Source organism: Balaenoptera physalus (genome assembly GCF_965194825.1).
Source record: "Balaenoptera physalus genome assembly, chromosome: 6".
NCBI lineage: Eukaryota > Metazoa > Chordata > Mammalia > Artiodactyla > Balaenopteridae > Balaenoptera > Balaenoptera physalus.
In genome coordinates, this window is record NC_138885.1 from 43,436,550 (window position 1) to 43,459,538 (window position 22,989).

Sequence of the window (22,989 nt, forward strand, 5' to 3'; positions counted from 1 at the left end):
CAGATTATTTTTCTTTATTGAAGTATAGTTGATTTATAATATTGTGTTAGTTTCAGGTATACAGCAAAGTGATTCATGTGTGTGTGTGTGTGTGTGTGTGTGTGTGTGTGTGTGTGTGTGTGTGTGTGTGTGTGTATGTATATATATATATATATATACTTTCCAGATTATTTTCCCTTATAGGTTATTACAAAATATTTAGTATAGTTTCCTGTGCTATACAGTAGGTCCCGTTGGTTATCTATTTTATATATAGTAGAGTATATATGTCAATCCCAAACTCCTAATTTATCCCTCCCTCCCCTTCCCACTTTGGTAACCGTAAGTTTGTTTTCTATGTGTGTGGGTCTATTACCAGCTTATTTTAAAAGCGGAACTTTATTTCCTATCTGCTGTTATCCATTGTGTGTATATCTGCCTCAGGAACCTTTAGGAGAAGAGTACTTAGACCAATACAGGATCCAGGCACTCTTTTTTCTCTGGCCATAATACCAACAAAACTTTATCCAATTCCTAATAATTTTCTTCTCCTTCTTAAAGATGGAAACCAAGAAAAACAGTCTCTCTCCACTGCTGGGGAGCAGAGAAGTGGGGATAACACTGTCCAGTTACTCTGAAAGACCACAACCAAATTTAGATGGTGGAGGATAAAGTTATGCTTTAAGAAAGCCACTCTCGTTATAAATTTGCCCTCAGAAGAAGCATGTAAACTGATTTTTTATAGGACTATTTCCATAGAATAGGTGAAAACATGGAAGATTATGAGTTCAAAATCACCTGGCACATTTTCAATAGCATTAGCAGAAAGAGAAGTGCTATGATACAGCCCATTAAGTCATCCAGTCCCTCAGTCCAACCACGGAATCTGGGACCTCATATAACTTAACTACCTCTTGATAGAGAAATACTTCTCACAACCACCTCTGGATCTGGTCATGAGCCTCCATTCTTCCCACAACTGGACATTTCTTAGCATGGAAACTTCTTTTACCCTGATCTGTCTCCTACCAATGTCCTCATTCTGCTCTCTAAGGCATCAAATAATAAGTCTAGTCTTCTTACACTTTTTGTCTCCTTGAGTATTTTAAATGCCCTTCTTAACCCATCACCCTAAGCTACCACCAAGTCTTCTCTTCAGAAAAATTAAACTTCCCAATTTGACTGAACGTTTTCTCATGGGATGTGGTTTCCAGACCTCATGCCATTTTTTCATTCACCTCTGGATGTGCTCCAGATTGCCAAAGCTCTTGTTTAGGTGGAGAGTGTGTTTCCACAGGGAGCATGATTCCAGACATACTACTGTCACCACAGAGTGAAGCAGGTCTTTCTTTGTTGATACGAATTCTAACATCTCTTAGTGCAATCCATGATTGTGTTGAATTTTTAGCAGCTACATCACACCAGTGGCTCCCTAGCTGCAAGTAGCCAATAACTTGGCTTTAAAAGGGAAAATTTAAGAAAATGACCAGGTCCCTAGCTTTTTCTTTCACTGAGCCTAAACTCTTTCCAGGTTCTAAAATCCAAATTTTCAGCCCTCATGTGTGAAGGCATTACCCCTTCTTGAGAAATGTACTATAGTTGAATAGAGTGGGAGTCTAGCTGCAGTAATGGGGTTAAGACTACTGAAGGGGTGGGGACAGGACTCTAGAAGCAAAGCAAGTGCGGCATCAACAGGAGCTTCTAGGATGGTTTCATTAGTCCCCATCCAGTCACTCACAGAGTTTAAGAAGCTTGGCCAAGATTTCAGAGCTATTCAGTAATATAGCTGAATAAATTTATCTGAGTAGTATTCTTGTCCACTACTCTATATTCTCTAACCTGCTAGTTTATTATTTCTCAAATCATAACCAATAGACCATTACATCAGAACCATAAAAGTACACATTCTCAGATGCCACACCAGTCTCACTGAATCAGATTCTCTGATGGGGGCCTGAAATCATCTTTTTCACAAACTGCCCAAGTAATTCTTAAGTGGGAACCAGTATGTTAGGCAACTCCAGTTAAACCATTCTCCACCTAGGAGAATAAGAGGATAAAAACCAGAGAGCCCTTTAGGAAAGTAACAAATTCTCCCGGGTATATAAATGGAAACTCCTTCTTTCCTAGTCTTTAAGATTTGCTGGGACCTCCCTGGTGGTCCAGTGGTAAAGAATCCGCCTTGCAATGCAGGGGACGGGGGTTCAATCCCTGGTCAGGGATTGAACTAACTGTAGCACACTAAGCCCATGTGCCACAATTACTGAGCTCACACACCTCAACTAGAGCCCGCGTGCCACAAACTACAGAGCCCACGCACCCTGGAGCCCATGTGCAACAACTAGAGAAGAGAAAACCCACACGCCACAACTAGAGAGAAGCCCGTGCACCGCAACAAAAGATCCCGCGTGCCACAATTAAGACCCAACATAGCTAAAAGTAAATAAAATAAATAAATCTTTAAAAATATATATTCTTTAAGATTTGCTGGGATGCAAAAAAACACTTATGCCACAAAACATGAAACAGTAGTTAAGCAATAATGCTCACAATACACTGTCTTTTTTGTTTGGTGGGAAAAGTGTTGATAAAAGCTGGTTAGTCTCATGCAACTAAAGATAAGAAGATCAAAAGATTTAAATAATTGCTAGTCACTATTCTACTGGCAAACAGTATTATTATGTGAACTATCAACACCTCAGGATCTCTATGACTTAGTTACCCAAAGTGGAATAGAGTTCAAGAGGCAAGATGAGGCTCTAAAGGTAAATAGGAACAAACCATAAATGACCCTGTAGTCCTTGATAAAGAGTTTAGACTCTATGTCCTTTGAGATGAAGAGTTGCGACAGAAACCGGTTACTTATTCCCCAATTCTCTTTCCTTTCTTCCTAGGTAAGAAACTGCAATGGGCACATTTCCCAGCCTCCCTTTGGTTAGGTGTGGTCATGTGACTAATGTCTGGCCAATGGGCTATGAGTGGAAGTTTTTACTCCACTTCCAGGCCTGGGCCATAAAAACCTCCCATTTATTTCCCAGGTTCTCTTTTTCCCAGCTAGAAGTTAAGGACTACAGAGATCTAAAAGTTGGTAGAGTCAATAGAAGGAAGGAGCCTGGGTCGCTGGCTCACCACATTGAAAGCTGCCCATCTGAGTAAGAAATAAATTTTATTTCATCGAGATACTGAAATTGGGGGATTTATTCATTACAGCAGCTAGCATTACATTAACTAACATAGGAATTATTATAGGACTTGAGTTAACATGATGAATTCTTTGAATAGAAAAGCCATCCTGATGTTATATCACTTAGCAAAAATTAGATACAAAAGGTAAACAAGAACATGAGTTGCTTATAGGGAATCTCATATTTGTTTAAAATAAAAAAGAACAAAGATCAAGGGTACTAATGATCACATAGCTCAAATGATTTCTATGTGTCATTTAATTTAGTAACCTGCCTATGGGCAGATGAATATCCATCAGCCATTCAACTCAAAGCATTGTTTACATATTTTTAATGAGCTCCAACAATTATACTACCTCCTAGTAATCCAGAATTGTTCTTTTGCTCAAGGTATTTTTCTTCAAGTATAAATATAATTTCACTGCATTTGAAAAAATTCTCTAAACAACTGGGAGGCGGTCTGCTAGTTTCCCCAAAAATCCATTCTCCTCTTCTTCCAAACTATCATAGTTCTTAAAGGACCCATGGCCAACGTTAGAAGCTATGTTTTCCAGCCTCTCTTTCAGCTACATATGCTATTTGACTAAGTTCTCTCCATTAGAAAGTGAATGGAAGCATTCAACATAACCAAATCTAGCCATAAAAAAAAATTCTAATGTAACTGACAATGCAGTGCTCTTTCAGAATTCCTGGCAACCAGGTACGCTTGCTAAATGTTAAGTCACTTTCTACTCCATGTTATCTTTATCATGCACTCAAAACAATACGTTTAATGTAATACTATCTTCTGGGTGGGAGAAAATGGAAGTAGAGGAACAAGGAATTGACCTTTCTGGATCATAGTACCATATTTGAAAGTTCCCACTTGGTGCTCCATTCCCAGGCCTACAGTATCCCTCTAAGACAAAGAGAAATATTTTAAAGTATGTCTAAAGCAGCCATCATTTACCCCCTTCTTTCTTAATTTAAAAATGACATTCATCTTCAAAGTTTTAATAAAAATATCCAGCAGAATTTTTGTAATTAAAAAAAAATCAAATAAGCACAAAGAATTGGAAAATGCAATTTTCTCATAATTTTATCATAGTAGTAACTGTACCATGAGTCTTTTTTATTAATAGATATTACTATAATAATTGATATATTTAATTTTATTTATTTATTAATATATACTTTTATTAGTAATACTATATTTTGTTTTTACAAAAATAAAATCATAAGTTCATGGAGTTAGGTTATTTGCTTTTTTTTCTTTTTAGTCTCTTTTTCAACAGCTTTACTGAAATATAATTCACATAACATAAAATTCAACCTTTTAAAGTATACAATACAGTGGTTTTTAGTATATCAAGAGTTTGCAAACATCTAACTGCAGAAAACTTTCACCACTCCAGAAAGAAACTTAATAGCCATTGGCAGTTATTCTCATTCCCTCCTCTGCCCAGCCCCTCGCAACCACTGATCTACTCTCTGTCTCTGTGTATTTGCCTACTATGGGCATTTCATATAAATGGAATAATATAGTATGTGGCCTTTTGTGTCTGTCTTCTTTCACTTAACATGTTTTCAAGGTTCATAAATGTCATAGCATGTATCAGTACTTTATTCCTTTTTAAGGCTGAATAATATTCCATTGTATGGATATATCACATTTTATTTATACATTCATCAGTTGATGGACATTTGGGTTTGTAACTTGTTTTTTTGCTTAACAAATTTTTATTAACATGGAATTAAAAATCATGTTTAATGCCTGTGGATACTCCATTGAATAAGAAGAACTACTTCACTGAATGAGATGTACCATATTACTTAATCCAACTCCCTATTTACAAACTATCCTGCAATAAACATCCCTATAGACAAATCTAAGCAATTCTGTCTCACTACAAATTACAGTTGGGCAACTAGAATGGGATTGACTTTTTCCTTAAAGCCACTGCATTCTGGGGGGAAAAAATAAGTGCAAATATAGGGTGGAACAGGGCAGGGGGGTGGTGAAAGATGGAGGGCACTTTTTAAAGTTATCTATCATCAAGGAAAACAGATTCAGGAATATGCCACTGAAAATGTCTGTAATCCTACAAATAAAATGAGTTGTTTGACCAAGGGCAGATGTAGGTTATGGACTGCCAAGGTGTGTTTCTAATCTCTTTCAGACCTGAAGCAGCCTGAGGCAGTACTCTTACAGCCCTAAAAGACTGAATATAAATCATGCTTGTTGGCAATTTCTGCTGACGTGCTGCCTGACACATGGCTAAAAGCCTTTCTCAGAGCTGAGAATAAATTTCAAGACAGCAATGACAGCTATAACAATGATGCCACATGTTAAAATGTTTAAAAGCCCTCATCAGTAGTAGTCATCCAACACAACATCCTTTACTTAGATGTATCCTGCCCACTGGAAGACAATGGGGAAAGGGGAGTGCTGTGCTAAAGAAGAAAGATTGTCCTGCAAAAGACTACAGGAATGAGGTTTTATAAGCAATATTTAGATGAAATAGCCCCTGTTCCACCCTCACCTCGACAAGCCCAAAGGAATCAAGTTCTTCTAGGGCATTTCAGTCTGAGCAGATGTCTACTGTGCCACACGAAAATGAGACAAAGGGGGATACAGCATCACTTGAAAGAGCATAATAAACACAAATTATTATTCCAACAGACTGTACGGCTTTCCTTTGCAGTCTGATTTATTCCACGTGATTTGTTTCAAAAAGACTCAGTCTTGTTCTGGGATGGGGTGGTGGGAGGTGGTTAGGCCAACATTGTGTCCTGGGGATCAGCTTCTGTGGGGTGTCTACATGGGAACATGTGCTCCAAGAGCATTTCTGGAAGTCAAGGGTTTTGCTTAAAAGGCAAAGTCACAAAAAAAAAAAAAAAAAAAGGCAAAGTCACAAAAGGGAGAAGGTTTGCCAGCCTCTTTGAAGAGGTAAAATTTATCCCTTTTTAGTAGTTTGCCTTTGCAAGAATTTGCCATATACTAATTTTTTTTAAACTAATAATACTGCATGTGTGTGCATGTGTGTGTGTGCGTGTGTGTTTTCAGAGAGTTGTTTTGCAAAGAGAACATGCCTTGAGATTTACAAAAAGAATTGGCAACATGGAGCAAACTGAGGGACCTTCTTGAGTCAAAAGAAAAATAAAAATTCCTGGTGGTTTCTGGCTCACAGATACTCTGCAAAATGTCCTGGGATGGGGACCATCTGGACAAAGATATTCCCACCCCACCAAACAAAATTCAAGTTAGAAAACAGGAAAAACACACCCACACACACAAAGCAGAGCCAAGAAGCCAAATGATTGAAGGGCGGCAACTTTGCTCAATGCAGAAGTGGAGCTCCACAGGCACCTCGAAATGCAGGGCTGCTTGGAATCTTGGGGGAATGTCCCCCAGAAAGTCCCAGGAGAGGGAAATAGCATAGGTCTTGCTGAATGTGGGGCTATAGAAGACTACCTGGCCAAAGGGAAAGGGGAAGACAGGAAATGGAGAAATTACCATTTTCATATCAATTTTCCATGCTTTCTACAAGCACTCAAAATCCATCCAAAAAAAAAAATGGTTATTTCCTGGTTGGTTTTGGATTTCAGAAAGGCCATTTCTTGGGATTCCTTAATATGTTTAAACTCTTACAAGGCCGCAAAGATTTCATCTGCTAAATCAGATAGTTAAATTATCAAACATATAAACATGTAAGAGTCACAGACAAGGAATTTTCACTGACATGAGATACTATCTGCAAACTTAACCGAACTTTTTTTAGTTTACCAATGTTTATTATAACACTTTTTAAATTCTCCTACCCAACTAGCTTCTCTAAATTTATACGTTAGTTTGAAAAAAACTTTCATCATAGTCATTAGCGGTCCACAGGAATAACACAAATATGTGTGCTGTGGTATCACTGTTGCTTTTATGGTGTTTGTTTTCCAAGTACAGTAAGATGTCAGGCTACCCATTCTTTACACAGAAAAATTACCAGTGATTTTATCTGGAGTGGAATCTATCACATAAAATATTGTTTTCCCATCAGAGTGGTGAGGGCATGCCTTCTCCTTCATCTAATAGCTGAACACCCTGCTCTTTCCCCCACTCCATAAATCACTTCAACATCTGTTTCCTTTCACTATATCTTTGAACTATGTAATCATAGTCTTTCTGCCAATCAACAGCCCATCTTTCCCCATTTAAGAAGCCTGTTGGTTATGGACTTCTGCTTTTCAGAACAGCTGTCCACAACTTGTGGTCCACAGTTCTATGCTGGTCTAAGACTAGGCAAGTGATTCAAAATGCCCTCTGTAGATAGAGGTGAAGTAAAAGGAAAGCTGACTGCTGCCTGTCAAACAAAATAACCTCACAAAGACACACAGGGAATCACTAATCCAGACCACAGGACAGTCTTCAGCTATTATCAGAGCTTTAAAAAATAAAATTAATCCATGTGGCCAGGCCAGAAACACTGTGGTCCTGGTTGTTAAGCACACACTTTCTGGTCAGGAATTTTGATTCACCATCCAGCTTCCATTGCTTTGCAAGTTTTTTCTAAAATGCTTTTGTGTGTGTATGTATCTCACCACCTTCACCTCTGAAATAGGAGATTAAAAGATATAGGCACTTTAAGATTAGACTATTCAGAAAAAAGAAAATAAGAAGTCCTGTGGGAGTCTTTCTTCCTTATTAATTCATCTTTTATTTGTTGGCAATGGGATGTTTTTCCTTAGAAGAATATTAAAATCAACCTCATTATATAAAAAGGTACAAGTGGAGCTGCTCTGGTCAAAGATAGGGTAAAGGACCCTGATTCTTGCTCCATCTTCCCAAGTGCTGCTTTCCTCTGTCAGTCACAGAGACTACTTCACAGTGTCCTGGGCATCCACAAAAGGTCTGACCACTGGTTTAGTAGAAAGACCACTGGCGGGGTGGCAGGAGACCCAGATTCTCATTTAGAAATGGAGCTCAGACCATGTCGTCCCATGTCAGGAACCAGAAGGATCAGAATGATCTAGGAGCTCAGAGACAGTTTCAACAGGAGTAAGTCAACCAAGTGGTGGAAGGAAGTTGGCATAGCTCCCATGCTTCAATCAGAGTAGCTCCTCTTACAACTGGTTTGATATCAAGGTTACATTGGAGTTCCAGAATTTGTAAAATTACTTGAAAAGGAGATCTCAAAAGCCTCTTTTAATCACAAAGCTCTAAACTAGGATTCTAACTCTTTGTAGTCCATCTGACTTTTCTTTGGAGAAAACACTTCTGAAAGGTCATAGAATATAGCCAATTTGCCAGCTGTTGAGTGAATGTTATTAGTATATTCCATTACACCCTCCCTTGTTATGCTTAAAGCCCCATAGTAAAAATACCTGGCTACTCTTCTTTCAGAAAAGAAAGATTATCATGACAATTCAGGAAGCAAGCATTCAGTTCTGTTCTTTAAAAATGGTTTATTACAACAATGTACATAAGATATAATCACTTTAACCAAGTTAACTTTATGATTTTGGCCCAATTTGAGTCTTTTAGCCTCAGTGCTATTCTCAAGTACACATATTTTAAAAACTCATCTTCTCCATAGTCCCCCAAATTATACCAAGTATCAGTGGGTTGTTTGTATAAAAATTACATATTGAAGAAATGATGACACTACAGTAAATGACTTTTTGTAAAAATAGGAAAAATCAATCCCCAAATAAACCAGCTTTACCTTTTACCTCTATTCTCAACTTTGCCAATTACCTTCTAGTTCCTACATATACTTTATGTAGCTATTACCATGGTGTCCACATCAGTTTGCAATATGATTTTCAATTATTTTGTAAACAGTTAATATGTTTCTGCATTTTCTTCCCAGTTATAATTGGTAAAGCCTGCATAATATTCTATTGTGTTGATGCATTATAGTTCGTTAACCATTCCCTGACTGACTGTACTTCAGTCACAGATTAAGCAGCAAGAAAAGCTCAGAGTCTTAATGCCAGAGGTTGTAGTTCTGCCTTGTGAAGGTCTATTTCTGAACCGCCAAAATACTCTGCTTGTCTCACATTACTACTGGGTCAAGGGTCAGCAGATTACAGGGTCTCCCTTGATGTTCTAAGGTTAGAAAATATATATGGCAAGGAGGGTGCAAAATGCACACCATATAAGGACTTTTCAGTCTACCTTGGCCAGTAAATACAGAGAAAATTGGAAATATTAACCTACACAGTCCCATCATGTTTTGATCACAGCTCCCAAGCTGTAGATTCTGCCATAACCAAGTGATTCTTAGTTACCTCCAGTCCTACTTTCCAGAAAAATCTAAGTCATAAATTTCTATAGAAGTAACTCAATTGAAAAGTAATTTCTCTTTCAAAAAGTATTTAAATTGGAAATAAACTCAAAGGTTTTGGAGCTGGAAAATTTTAAGGATGGACCTTGGGTGGGATCTAGGAAATATGTCCTCATCTAAAATAACATACTTCTTTTGCTTGGCATGCTGTAAGCATTTGGATATGTTGAACGAAGCTTTTGTCATCCTCTAAAACATCAGGCAACAGTGGGCCTCCATTTGTGTATTTCAGAATGGACAGACCTCGACTTTTTCTTCAACCAGAATTTGGTTTTCAGATGCAGTGGGTGGTTATTTGATTATGTTCTGCATATGTTCAGAGGGTTTTGTCAGTGGGAACCAAAATGTCACTTCCTAGAAATATTCCTTTTTGTTCCTCTCTTACTGTTAGTCCTTGTCATTCTTGCTCTAAAACATGCTAAATAATTCCAACCTCCCAATGCTATTTGCACCTTTCCAACGCTCATAGCGGTACATGGGGTTGCATAAATACTAACGAGGAAATCAGTCTCTGAAAAGTGCTAAATAATCACATTGTTGGAGCTATAACAGCAATACAAAGCACTTTCATTTTCACAAGTACATTTTGAATGTAATAAAATAAAGAGTGCTAGTTAAACAGAGACATTTGCACCATGGGAGGTTGTAGAACTATTCAAAGGTAACATTGATAGGTTAATACATGAAAGGGGCTGTTGGAAACAGATTTTTTTTTTTTTTTTTTAGTAGAAATATACTTACAGCAATCAAAAGGAACAGGACTGCAATCTTACTGTAAGTCCTCAAGTTCTTGACTTTTTTTAAAACTACAAATTTCTCTATGGTTAGTATATATTATTCAATGAAAGCTGAAATGCTTCTAGCATTTCCCCCACTTCCTTCCTTTTTTCTCTAAAAACCTTCCAAGTTCAGTACGTCAAGTTGGTAAAGTCCAACTGGGATAAACAACCAGCTCGAAATGAACCTTGATTCTCAGCAGCCACAATCATGCAAAGAATAATGATCATTTTCCTCAGAGGTTACCAGAGTGCATGTGTCATTAAAAGAATGAAATCCAACCTTTATCTCTACCTAAGAAACCTACTGTTAGGACTTTGAAGATGGGAACTCCATTGCAATCATCAACACCAGCCACCAAAAAGCATCTTGTCCAAAAAAAAAAATACAATTTAGGCCTTCTTCCACACCCCTTCCAAAAAAAGTTCCAAAATTAGACTTTGACAATCACTAAATTTTTTTAGAATTTTATTAACTGGTGGAATCACAGCAAAAGAGATACACATAGTCAAAGCAGTACTTAACTTTCCAGAATTGTCCTAAATGCATTTGAAAATTTTCTTTTTACTTTCCTCTGCCCCCCAAACTCATGTTTTATACAAGGAAAATTTAAAGATACACTGGATCCTTTCAGTATGTTGGACCACAATAATTGCATCTCAATGAACAGTAGTCCATCAAATATGTTTTAGAAATATTCTACTTCCCCAAATCATTGTATAATAGAAAGGCAGGAAATGTTTCCATTATTGCCCTACTCCTCCTTTGTAGTCCTCACACTCCTTAGTCTCTTAATGATGTTGCTGTCTGAGTGCCCAAGGCTCTGAGATACTTAAAAAAAAAAAAAATACACACCCTCAAAAAATAGTCATAGTTCTGGACCTCATGTAGCTTACAAACCTATAGTACATACCTATAGTATACCTTACATACCTTACATACCTATAGTAATACGGTAATTCATACGGTATGCATTGATTGGCAAGAGTCCCAACTCTCCATTTTGTTTGTAGCTACTGTACCCCAACTGTAAAAAATTTTAAGTTTTGCTAAGCAAACATCTCACCAGACCCCAGGAAAACAATAGAGCTTATGGACCTAAAACAGACACCAAATCAAATCACATCTCTGCCATTACTTAGCTGTTCATATGTGACAAATTACTTAACTTCTCTAAGCCTCAGTGTACTCATCTGTAAAATAGGATAACTGTGTCCATGGGATTATTGTAAGGATTTAATAAAATGCTCATGAAGTAGCTACCTCAGGACTTGACACAAAAAAGCCAAAAAAATAACCTTAGTTGTTTTTTCACTAGCTTTGCTTTTATTTTATCCATCTTATTTTATTCAGTGATGGTCACTTAACCAAGACTAAATGAACATGCCCTCTACTCATGGCACATAAGTTGAATCCACCTGTATTATATTACCTTCTTTCTGATAGTCTGGTGCCTTATAATATATTCTTTTTTTAAAATTTCATTTATTTATTTTTATACAGCAGGTTCTTATTAGTTATCTATTTTATACATATTAGTGTATATATGTCAATCCCAATCTCCCAATTCATCCCACCACCACCCCCTCCCCCAGCTTTCCTCCCCTGGTATCCATACGTTTGTTCTCTACATCTGTGTCTCTATTTCTGCCTTGCAAACCAGTTCACCTGTACCATTTTTCTAGATTCCACATATATGCATTAATATACAACATTTGTTTTTCCCTTTCTGACTTACTTCACTCTGTATGACAGTCTCTAGGTCCATCCACATCTCCACAAATGACCCAATTTTGTTCCTTTTTATGGCTGAGTAATATTCCATTGTATATATGTACCACAACTTCTTTAGCCATTCGTCTGTCGATGGGTTGCTTCCATGACCTGGCTATTGTAAACAGTGCTGCAATGAACATTGGGGTGCATGTGTCTTTTTGAATTATGGTTTTCTCTGGCTATATGTCCATAGTGGGCTTGCTGGGTAATATGGTAGTTCTATTTTTAGTTTTTTAAGGAACCTCCATACTGTTCTTTATAATGGCTGTATCAATTTACATTCCCACCAATAGTGCAAGAGGGTTCCCTTTTCTCCACACCCTGTCCAGCCTGTTTGTAGATTTTCTGATGATGCCCATTCTAACCAGTGTGAGGTGATACCTCATTGTAGTTTTGATTTGCATTTCTCTAATAATTAGTGATGTTGAGCAGCTTTTCATGTGCTTCTTGGTCATCTGTATGTCTTCTTTGGAGAAATGTCTATTTAAGTCTTCTGCCCATTTTTTGATTGGGTTGTTTTTTTAATATTGAGCTGCATGAGCTGTTTATATATTTTGGAGATTAATCCTTTGTCAGTTGCTTCATTTGCAAATATTTTCTCCCATTCTGAGGGTTGTCTTTTCATCTTGTTTATAGTTTCCCTTGCTGTGCAAAAGCTTTTAAGTTTCATTGGGTTCCATTTGTCTATTTTTGTTTTTATTTCCATTACTCTAGGAAGTGGGTCAAAAAAGATCTTGCTGTGATTTATGTCAAAGAATGTTCTGCCTATGTTTTCCTCTAAGAGTTTTATAGTGTCTGGTCTTACGTTTAGGTCTTTAATCCATTTTGAGTTTATTTTTGTGTGTGGTGTTAGGGAGTGTTCTAATTTCATTCTTTTACATGTAGTTGTCCAGTTTTCCCAGCACCACTTCTTGAGGAGACTGTCTTTTCTCCATTGTATATCCTTGCCTCCTTTGTCATAGATTAGTTGACCACAGGTCTGTGGGTATATCTCTGGGCTTTCTATCCTGTTCCATTGATCTATATTTTTGTTTGTGTGCCAGTACCATATTGTCTTGATTACTGTAGCTTTGTAGTATAGTCTGAAGTCAGGGAATCTGATTCCTCCAGCTCTGTCTTTTCCCTCAGGATTGCTTTGGCTATTTGGGGTCTTTTGTGTCTCCATAGAAATTTTAAGATTTTTTGTTCTAGTTCTGTAAAAAATGCCACTGGTAATTTGATAGGGATTGCATTGAATCTGTAGATTTCTTTGGGTAGTACAGTCATCTTATAATATATTCTTAAATTTCTTCTCATGTGAACTTTCACCTGGATTATAAATGCTTTTAGGGAAAGGATTATATCCTATGTTTTTCTGTTAGATTGAATTATTTGGGGAGAAAATTGTTTATGGAACACACTGTCAATCAATCAGCAAGCTTTACTGAGTGCCTACTTTCTATATATATATATATATATATATATATATATATATATATCACCAGAATGGTTCATAGGTCTGCTAGGTTAACCTTGGGTAGAATTATCATTTCACAATTTGGTCCTTATTTTGTAGAAGCTTCATGTTTAAAATAGTGGAACACTCTTCTTGGTACAGAGTTACACTGCCAGCAAATCTTCCTATTTTAGTAAATGTAAACTTCTCAGTGTGAGCAGGACATTCAAGGTCTGTTAGAAAACACTTATGTACAATAAGCACAAAGTAATAAAGATATCACAATTTCAGTGGAAGTCGGCAGAGAGCCTGAGAATCCTACAATGATATAATGTTATAATTTCAAAATACTTTCAATGAGCATCTGTAGGAATTGAGTTCTAATGTCTATTTTCAAAAGATATACATGACATGAATTCCCCATCGAAATGAACCTCATGTTAGCATCCAATTTAAAACATTACAGAAATGACATTATTGCCCAACATCTGTTTTATCATGTGATGATTCTGTTGTAAGAGTATGATGGTAAAGTTATTTCAGCAGAATTCAAGAGAGACCCTTATGCTGCCATACTTTCCTATTACTCCCACATCAGGCTCATGGCTGGGAAGGTAGAGAATAATCCAGTAAAAGGAGACCATAGAATGTAACCTTAACCCATTCTCAGATTCCACACAGAGTTCCACCTTCTCTGCTCCAAAGAAACAATTGTCTATTTGTCAAGCAATATAATTATTGCTATGGTTTGAAAGTTTTTGTCCCCCAAAATTCATATGTTGAAATCCTAATGCCCAATGTGATATTAGGAGATTGGGTTTTTAGGAGGTGCTTAGGTCATGAGGATAGAACCCTCATGAATGGGATTAATGCCCTTACAAAAGAAATCTCACAGAGATCCCTTGCCCCTCTTACCCTGTGAGGACACAGAGAGAAGGCACCAATTATGAACCAGGAAGAGGGTCCTCACCAGAAGATAACCGTGCTGGTGCTTTGACCTTGGACTTAGCCTCCAGAACTGTGAGAAATAAATGTTCGTTGTTTATAAGCCACTTAGTATTTTTTCATAGCAGTCTGAATGGACTAAAACAGTTGTCAATTATCAAACACAATTTTGAGAAAGAAACGTGTTCTAATTTCAGTTTTATTTTAATAAATTATTTTCTTGTTTTGACCCCAAAGTGTCTTAAGTTGGCAGATCTGCAAAAAGTGTGATGATCTGTCTACTAGTAAGGTATGTAGATATTATTTCATGGATAGATATTATTAATAAAAGCCACCATACTGCTCTTTGCAAAAGTAACTACTATACATATGATTAGTAGAAAATTATTTTTGCACATTTAAACTGTCTGAAATAATCCACTCAGACTAAATTCCTTATCAAAAGTTTCATGTCCCACAACTCCACATGTAATAAGCAATCAATTATATGCTGGAAAAATTAAAAAGGAAAGTAACATACATTTATGGAACTTTTATAATAGCCTTGAACTTTAGATCCTGGACATTAACAAACCAAATCTCACTAACTTTCATGATGATGCTATATATTACACATACATTTGCTCATACATATTTTTGGAAGAAATGTTGTGTGGGCAAGAGGGTAGACTCTATGAATTTCTCACAAGACACAAGACTTAGGTATAAGCTTGTTTTTTTCAGAATGAACAGAAAGACAGGAGAAACTTTTACAGTACCATGAGCACAGTACAGTTACTATTCCTAGAGAGAGTAGTCCCTCAAATAGAGGGACTGTGTTTTCACATCAGTTGTAATTTTTAAGTTGAATCTATTCCGTTCTTACATATAGGGAAAGTCTCTTGCACAGCGACTGAGACACTGTAGAGACATGCAATAAATGATAACTATCATCTTACCACACCATTCAAAATTAAAATAAGAATAGGAGCAGCAAAATTTACACCCTACTGATCTCTCACATCTTGCCCCCACTTTTTCCAGTTATGAAGAGCAGAGAGAGGTCAGCTGCTGGAAGGCAGGGAATGCCTGTTTTATTCACTGCTGTATCTCCAGTATCCAGAAGAGTGCCACGCATATAACAGGCACTCAGTAAATAATTGTTAGCCATCTAGCTCTTCCGCTTTCTCCCTCAATCACCATGTCCCTGCCTTTCCTCCTCCAATATCACTGGATCCTAAACCCAGGAGGAGAGAACAGAGTAATGAACAGAGAAGAAGGTGGGTAGGGGGTCCCATATTGTGGCTTGGACTGCATGGTGCTTTTTTAGCTCTAAGTCGTCTGTAAAAGCATTAAAGATTAATGTACTAATGCAGTATTAGAACTTGACTGTTCATTATGGTAAATACTATTTTGTTTGAAATTTGAAAAAAAATTTCTTCATATTTCACAAGGGTTTCCATCTAAATAAATAAGACCCCTGGCATCATTCAGAATGGCAGGAGATTCAGATGAGAGAAACATTTAAAAAAGCAAATCAATATAGGAATTCCATTAAAAGATTGAAAAGCAGTATCAGTAAAAAAAAAAAAAAAAAAAAAAAGGACAACTAAGTTCTTATTTTATTTTCTGAAAAAAAAAATTGAACTAGGCATGGTGTACTCAATCACTTCGAAGGGTCATAATCTCCAGATTTAAAAAACATCACATTCTGGGATGCCATGATATTGGCAGTTTTATAGATCAGTCTTGTTTTGCTCAATCATTTCAGAAAATATAAGATTTGAGCCTCTTGTCTTTACAGAGGCAGGTTGCTCCAGAATAAAAAATAGTATTTATATATACTATTATATATATAGTTATTAACACATGCTAACATAGAGACATATACATACATATATTAGAAAAATGCCTACATTTGATCCATATTCTTTTTTTAAAAAGCCAGAAAACATTCAAAAAGATCAAAGTTGTATTTTAGACTCTATTCAATATAGTTTTACTTCCTATTATTTCCCATTTTAGTCCCTTGGATAAAATATTTTTTCCTACAAATAATGCAGCACAAATATTCTGTTGGTAATGTGGAAATCATGCTAAATACAATGGTACAATAGTATTATAACGCTATTAAAATACATACACACTTAAGCTTAAGCAACATATAGACCAGAGATTATTTTCTTCATTGCTTGAATCAAGAAGAATTTAACTTATTTTACAATGTTATATACTCATAGGAGACATATAGAATTTCTAGCCAAAAGAAAGCTTATATTCTAAGAGTTATAGGTTGGTTTTTTAAAAGTCAGTTTAATAAGAAATCCACATTTCTGGAAACATTTCGGTTCTTAATGGCCTGATATTGGGGGGAAGGAGTAAGACATAAGACTGCTATAATGAATAATAGATATTCTCCATTGAATTGAAATTTCACTGTTATTAGTAAAATAGGATATAATTCCAACAGAATGTTTGAGTACTCTTGAACATATGGGGCAAATTATAAGTTAGATAGACTAAATGTTAAAGTGGGAGATGTACCATCATTATGTAGGAAGAATTTGCTGACTTCAAGAGGTGTAATTCTCTAAGTCAAAGGTCCCTTTCCCCACATCATGTACTCAATAAATGTTGATTTGAATAATGAATCTGTACTTTATAGACTAACAAGTTGTAACTCTGAAAATTTAAATATCTTGACCAGATCACAATACGATCTTAGAATATGTAGCTTAAACCCCAGATGTCTGAGTCCTCGTCATCACCAGCACAGCTTCACAAAATGCAGACGGCTCAGATCCACATCCAATATTGCAGTGGCAAGAGGAGAGAGGGAGGTAGGGAATAAGAGGACGAAAAAGAGAGACAATGTGGTGAGATCCTGTAGTGGGGAAAGGGAAGAAGTCAGAGTCCAAAATTGTAAGTCCAAAGGATAGGAGCCAAACTCGAGTCCATCTCAAGCAAAGATGGATTACAGGCTGAAGCCAGGCAGGAGAGAGAGGACTTCAAGGCTTCTGCAAGGTGTTGGTTCTTGTCAAGGAGCAGGGTTATCAATAAGGGAGTAGACAAGTAGAAACCAAGTAAAGAAGAGGCTCCTGGCCTACTGACAGGGGGCCAAAATAAACCCCAGAACAGTGGAGCAGATTTACCTTCCACATTAGAGGGAATGCAGCAGAGAGAGTAGAGGCTAGGACTTTGGCCAGAAGCTTTGTTGGGATTGCCTGGCCACACATGAATGGAAACACCTCAGTATGAGCCTGTTGCTAGACCAAGACTACAGTAGCCTCCAGATACTTGGACAGCCAAGTCTTATTTCCAAACCCTACCTCTAATAGAGATGTGGCTACAGACACCATACCCACTTAGTGCCCACTTGTTCCATGGCTGAGAAGGCTGAACTTGCAGGGAGCAGCTAGGTGGGGCCAGGACAGGAAGACTTATACCACTCATCCAGAGCTGTCCCCATAAACCACATAAAGTCCAATGTCCTTGTGTCAGAAAAAGTGGCATAAATTCAGGCGTGGTGGTTCCAAGGTCACATAACAATGGGCCAAAAGGTAGAGATAACTGAGAGTGAGGTAAATAGTCACATTTTATATAGAAGCCACTGAAAGAGGCAAAATGATGAACGTGATGCCTTGGAAGATGACATGAGGTTAAAAACATAAAAAAGTAGTTTAAACACTATTAATGATGTGAAATATCAATATATCATTTTAACCAAAAATTATCAAGGGATTTTTAATAATAATAATATTATGTGCAGTGAGTGATACTGGCACACCCCTATATTGAAAATAGGTGTATAAATTGGGAATGGCAACTTGGCTATGAACACAGAGCATTAAAAATTGCATTAATACCCAGTAATTCAACTTTTAAGTATCCCTCATGAGGAAATAATCTGAGATTCAGATACTTTTAAACCACAATGCTGACCACACTATTACTTATCATGCTAAAAAAAATTAGAACCACCTAAATGTCCAAAAATAGGTAAATTACAGTACATATAGTCCATGAAGCATTAAGTAATCATTGAGCATGTTTATTTTTGAAGAGTTTTAATACCATATTGTTTGTTAAAGTAGACTGTAAAATCATTATATGCCCTATGATCCCAATTATATGTGTATATGTATACAGAGAGAAATGTGTCCCTCTATATTTGTTCATATGTTTTTCACATATATATCTACATGAATATATATATATAAATATAGATATAAATGAAAAAATATATATAAATATAAGACACAGAAAAAAACTAAAAGGAAATTGAACAGAACTTCATCAAAACAGAGTGCTGTAGGTGATTTTTATTTTGTCATTTATTTGAACTGTTTCCTACGATGAACCTATATTGCTTTTTATAATCAGAAAAAAATAATAAGTTGTTCCTTTGTATTGGTCTGTTTTTCATTTTAGATAGAAAGACATGGCTTGGACTTTGGAGTCATGAAGTTCTATACTAGAATCCTATTTTGCCCCTTATGCCAGCTCTGTGATCTTGGGCAGGTTATTTATCTTCTCTGAGATGAATTTTTCTCATACATAAAATAGAGATAATATTACCTCAAAGAATTGTGAAAATTAAATAAGAACATGAAAATAAAGGATTTATCATGATACCTGAAAATAAATGGCAACTATGAAAATAGTATTCCAGTAATTTTGCCCCCCAAATCTACCACCCTACCTTCCCCAAACACACACATCTAGTCTTCACCCATCTAGTCTTCAGAGAACAGGTTTATAATGTTGCTCAATTAGCACCCTATACCAGGCAGTACACTACCTCCAGGGTTATGAGGAATTAAACCCTAGAATTAGAAAACTATTTAAAACCACATGGTTCATACAATTAAGTCCCAGCAGCTTCCCTGGCAATTCATTCCAGCCCCACAATTACTTCCTCCCATATCTGAAGAGTTTTAAAGTCACTGCTACTTATAAATCTAACTCTTCTGTTGAACTACACAATGTCTTATACTCCCATACTCTATACAATTAATTTTATGTGCTGTAACTTGATTTCCATGCTAAAAATTTAGTCTCCTTCATCTTTATTAATTTTTTTGGACATTTATTTGCTCTTCACACAATTCTGGGCATATGCTGGGTTAAACAATTTGCTGAACACAGAGATCCCATTTGCACTCTCTCCGAAGTAATATAGTCAACCAGTAATTCACTTCAAAAAAGAAATGTGCATATAATGACTAAAGACAGGTGCTTCCCTGGTGGCGCAGTGGTTAAGGATCCGCCTGCCAGTGCAGGGGACATGGGTTCGAGCCCTGGTCTGGGAGGAGCCCACATGCCACGGAGCAACTAAGCCCGTGCACCACAACCACTGAGCCTGTGTGGCACAACTACTGGAGCCCACACGCCTAGAGCCTGTGCTCTGCAACAAGAGAAGCCACCGCAATGAGAAGTCCGTGCACCACAACGAAGAGTAGCCCCCGCTGTCCGCAACTAGAGAAAGCCCGCGTGCAGCAACGAAGACCCAACGCAGCGAAAAATAAATAAATTGAATAAAATTTTTAAAAAAGACTAAAGACAATTCAACAGTTGTAAATTAATATTCAGCAAAAAAGACTGACACACCTTGTTTCTCCTGGGAAAGTGAAGATTATAGCCTGTTAGTCTAAGAGGTTTTGATTTTTAAAGCTACTGTTTACCCTGGTACTACTTGAAAGGAAAGAGAGAGAGAGAGGAAGGGAGGCAGGGAGGGAGGGAGGGAGGGAGGAAGAGGGAGGGAGAAACAATGGGAGAGCAGAGGGAAGGAGGGAGTAAGGAAGAGAGACAGAGAGGAAAAAGTTAACATAAGTAAGATAAAGAGCTCCCATCAAAAAAGAAAAAAATAATAAGATTTTTCAGGTGATAAGGCTCTTTAAATACTGACATAAATACTTGGGAAAGTTGTAGATTCTTCTAATTTGGGGTCGAAATAGGAGATAGGGAGAAAATATGGAGACAGATTTTTATCTGCCTAAACTGATGGCCAAGGTGGGGTCCACTGATTCCACAGATCAAAATTATATAATTATTCTATTTTAATCCTCTTCTTTGAATACTGTGTGTAAAAGATAACCTACATGGTAGAGACACTTTCAGATTTCTGAAATGTTTCCACTTGAGATGAATGTGAGAGAAAGAAAACCATGCTATTCTATACAAGTGTCATTTGCAAATCACTCATTGATTCATCCAATAAATATTTATTGAGAATCTGCTCTGTGCCATGCCCTGTTCTAGGACTGGGAATAAAGCAGGGAATAAGACCTGCAAGTCCTTGATCTCAGGATTGAACATTTTAAACAGTCAGTCATAAAACTAAGATAACGTTTTTACGTATGCAATGTAGATTACCCCGAAAAAAACGATCAGAAATTTTCAGTATGCTTCATGCCCTGAAAATAAATAAAGGGATGGATGGATGGATGGATGGATAGATGGATGGATACATGGGAGGATGCAGAGAGAGAGAGAAAGAGAGATGAAAAATAGATGATAGATAAATGGCTTTTAGAGGTGTGGGAGAGATCATATACAATGGAATAAAGACACATGGTTTTTGTTTTGTGGTAAAAGGTCTTGCTTTGAAATGGACAGAAGTTTGCCTTGAATTCTTCTGGAGCAATCTGCTCCAGTTGGGAGGTTGAACATTCTGAAGGAACATTCTGAAAAAGGAGGCTAACCCTTAAAGACCTCCATGTGTGCCAGCTGTTGGCCTTTCCTGCACACTCCAACAAAAAGGAATACTCTCCCAGGCATGTGTTTGATTTCAACACTCAATTATTTTCTTCAACCTCACCCACATGCCAGTACATGTCCAATAAAGTGTTGAATTTTTTTCTCTTTAGCTGTAAACACCGTACAAATCCAACTCCCACAAAAATAGTATCTGCTGCAAAACCATGTAGCAGCCACATATTTGTTTAATGAAACAAGCCCAAATGGAAAAGTTACAATCTCATTTAAAGTTTAGATGCCTGGGGACGATTCTGATCATGTTTAGAGGTGGATAATTGTGGGAAACAGAAGAAGTGAGAGATAAATATCAGCAGTGGCTGAAAGAAAAGGAAAAGGCTGTCTTCAGATCCATGAGCAACACTAATAAATGGCATGATGTAAAAGACCAAGGATTTCATGATGTCAAAGTGTATATTTTCTTCAAGTGCCAGGTGCCTTCTGATTTCCACAAGGACAATTGCTTATAAAAGGAATAAGAAGTATTTATTATTGCAAAGCATTCAGCAATGGTCTTGCATTTACAAAATTTAACTAGAAGTCCTACTGTTTCCAGAGACCAAAGGCTTCTAGGTAGATAAAGAACACTCTAAGAAATTTTGATATTCATAACTGGATAATGCCATGAGGTTAAAAATGAGGAAAGAAAGATGCTTTGGAAGCCCTCCTTCATTTCCAGAGGAAAGGTACCATATTCCACAAACCTAAAAGAGAGTCACTGCTGAGAGGACAAAATCTCCTTTTGCTTTGTTTTGTTTTTCAAGATTAAAAAAAAAATCAGAAATTATATAATTGGGCCTCAATGTTTATGTAGCTTAGAAGATGACATTGCAACATTCTGACTGGTGTTTACAAGAAACCTTCCAATTTACTTATTTTCAGTGACGAATCCAAAACATTCAAAATTTACTTGAAAAGGGAATCATTTGTTAGAAGCATCTGATGACCAGATTTTAGCTAAAATTACACACTTGTATTATTCTTGTTTTAGCAACTAGTGTGTGTATATGTGACTGACATTGATGTTTTTCTCCCAGGAAAGGTCCTCTAATATCCTCTCAAGTTCTGATTCTCAGTGACCAAGAAGAATATCACATAAAAGCAGTCATGGTAGCAGGGAGTTAGAGGTCCAGGAGTGAGGCTGGAAAGGGCAAAGATCTAGGGGGAACAGACCAACAGAGACCATGGTTGCTGGGACATTGGTTATGGTGCTGAGGTTAAGTTGGCCTAACTAAACACTCTAAACTGAGCAAGTACTTTTTTGTTCTGTTCCTGACTATGGCTACAACAACCTGGGTCCCCCAGGAAATGTCATGAGTCCTAATAAGACCAATGAGCTCAACTCCTGTACAGACCCATTACTTTCATTCTGTTTCACAGCCAAAGACATCCTTCCTCTCTCCAGTACATCACTATCACCCATGAAAACATTTTATCAAAGTCTTTATTGCCCTACAGTTTAATAGTGGTCAAAATATGAGTTCTGGAATCAGACTTCCTGGATTCAGGTCCTGCCTCTACTACTTTACACCACTGTGGCCTTGGACAAGTTACTTTTCTCATCCATAAAAGGTGGTCTAGTGAACATTTGTCTTTATTTATTTCTTTTTTAGCTGATCATTATTTGTAGCCCTACTTATGTTTGGAGAGTCTCTCCCTTTATGAATCTTTGTGCAAGGCAGAGAGCCTAGCCTCCCAGTAAGGAAACTGGAAACGTGGGACATTCATCATCCCAGGCTGCCTTGCAGCTAGGGTGCAGTCACATGGTCAAACCTAGCCAGTCAGACTCACCCACTTTGACTCAAAGAAGCAGGAATGATTGAGAATCATTCTGGGG

The 22,989-nt window shown here is 37.1% G+C and overlaps 1 long non-coding RNA gene across 1 annotated transcript; it reads left to right on the forward strand.

Moving 5' to 3' along the window:
- The first annotated feature begins 202 nt into the window (after positions 1-202).
- On the forward strand, positions 203-19,930 carry LOC309662459. The gene is made up of 2 exons (XR_014264703.1): positions 203-6,019; positions 6,050-19,930. It is a non-coding gene; the product is annotated as an uncharacterized lncRNA (long non-coding RNA).
- The last annotated feature ends 3,059 nt before the right edge of the window (positions 19,931-22,989 follow it).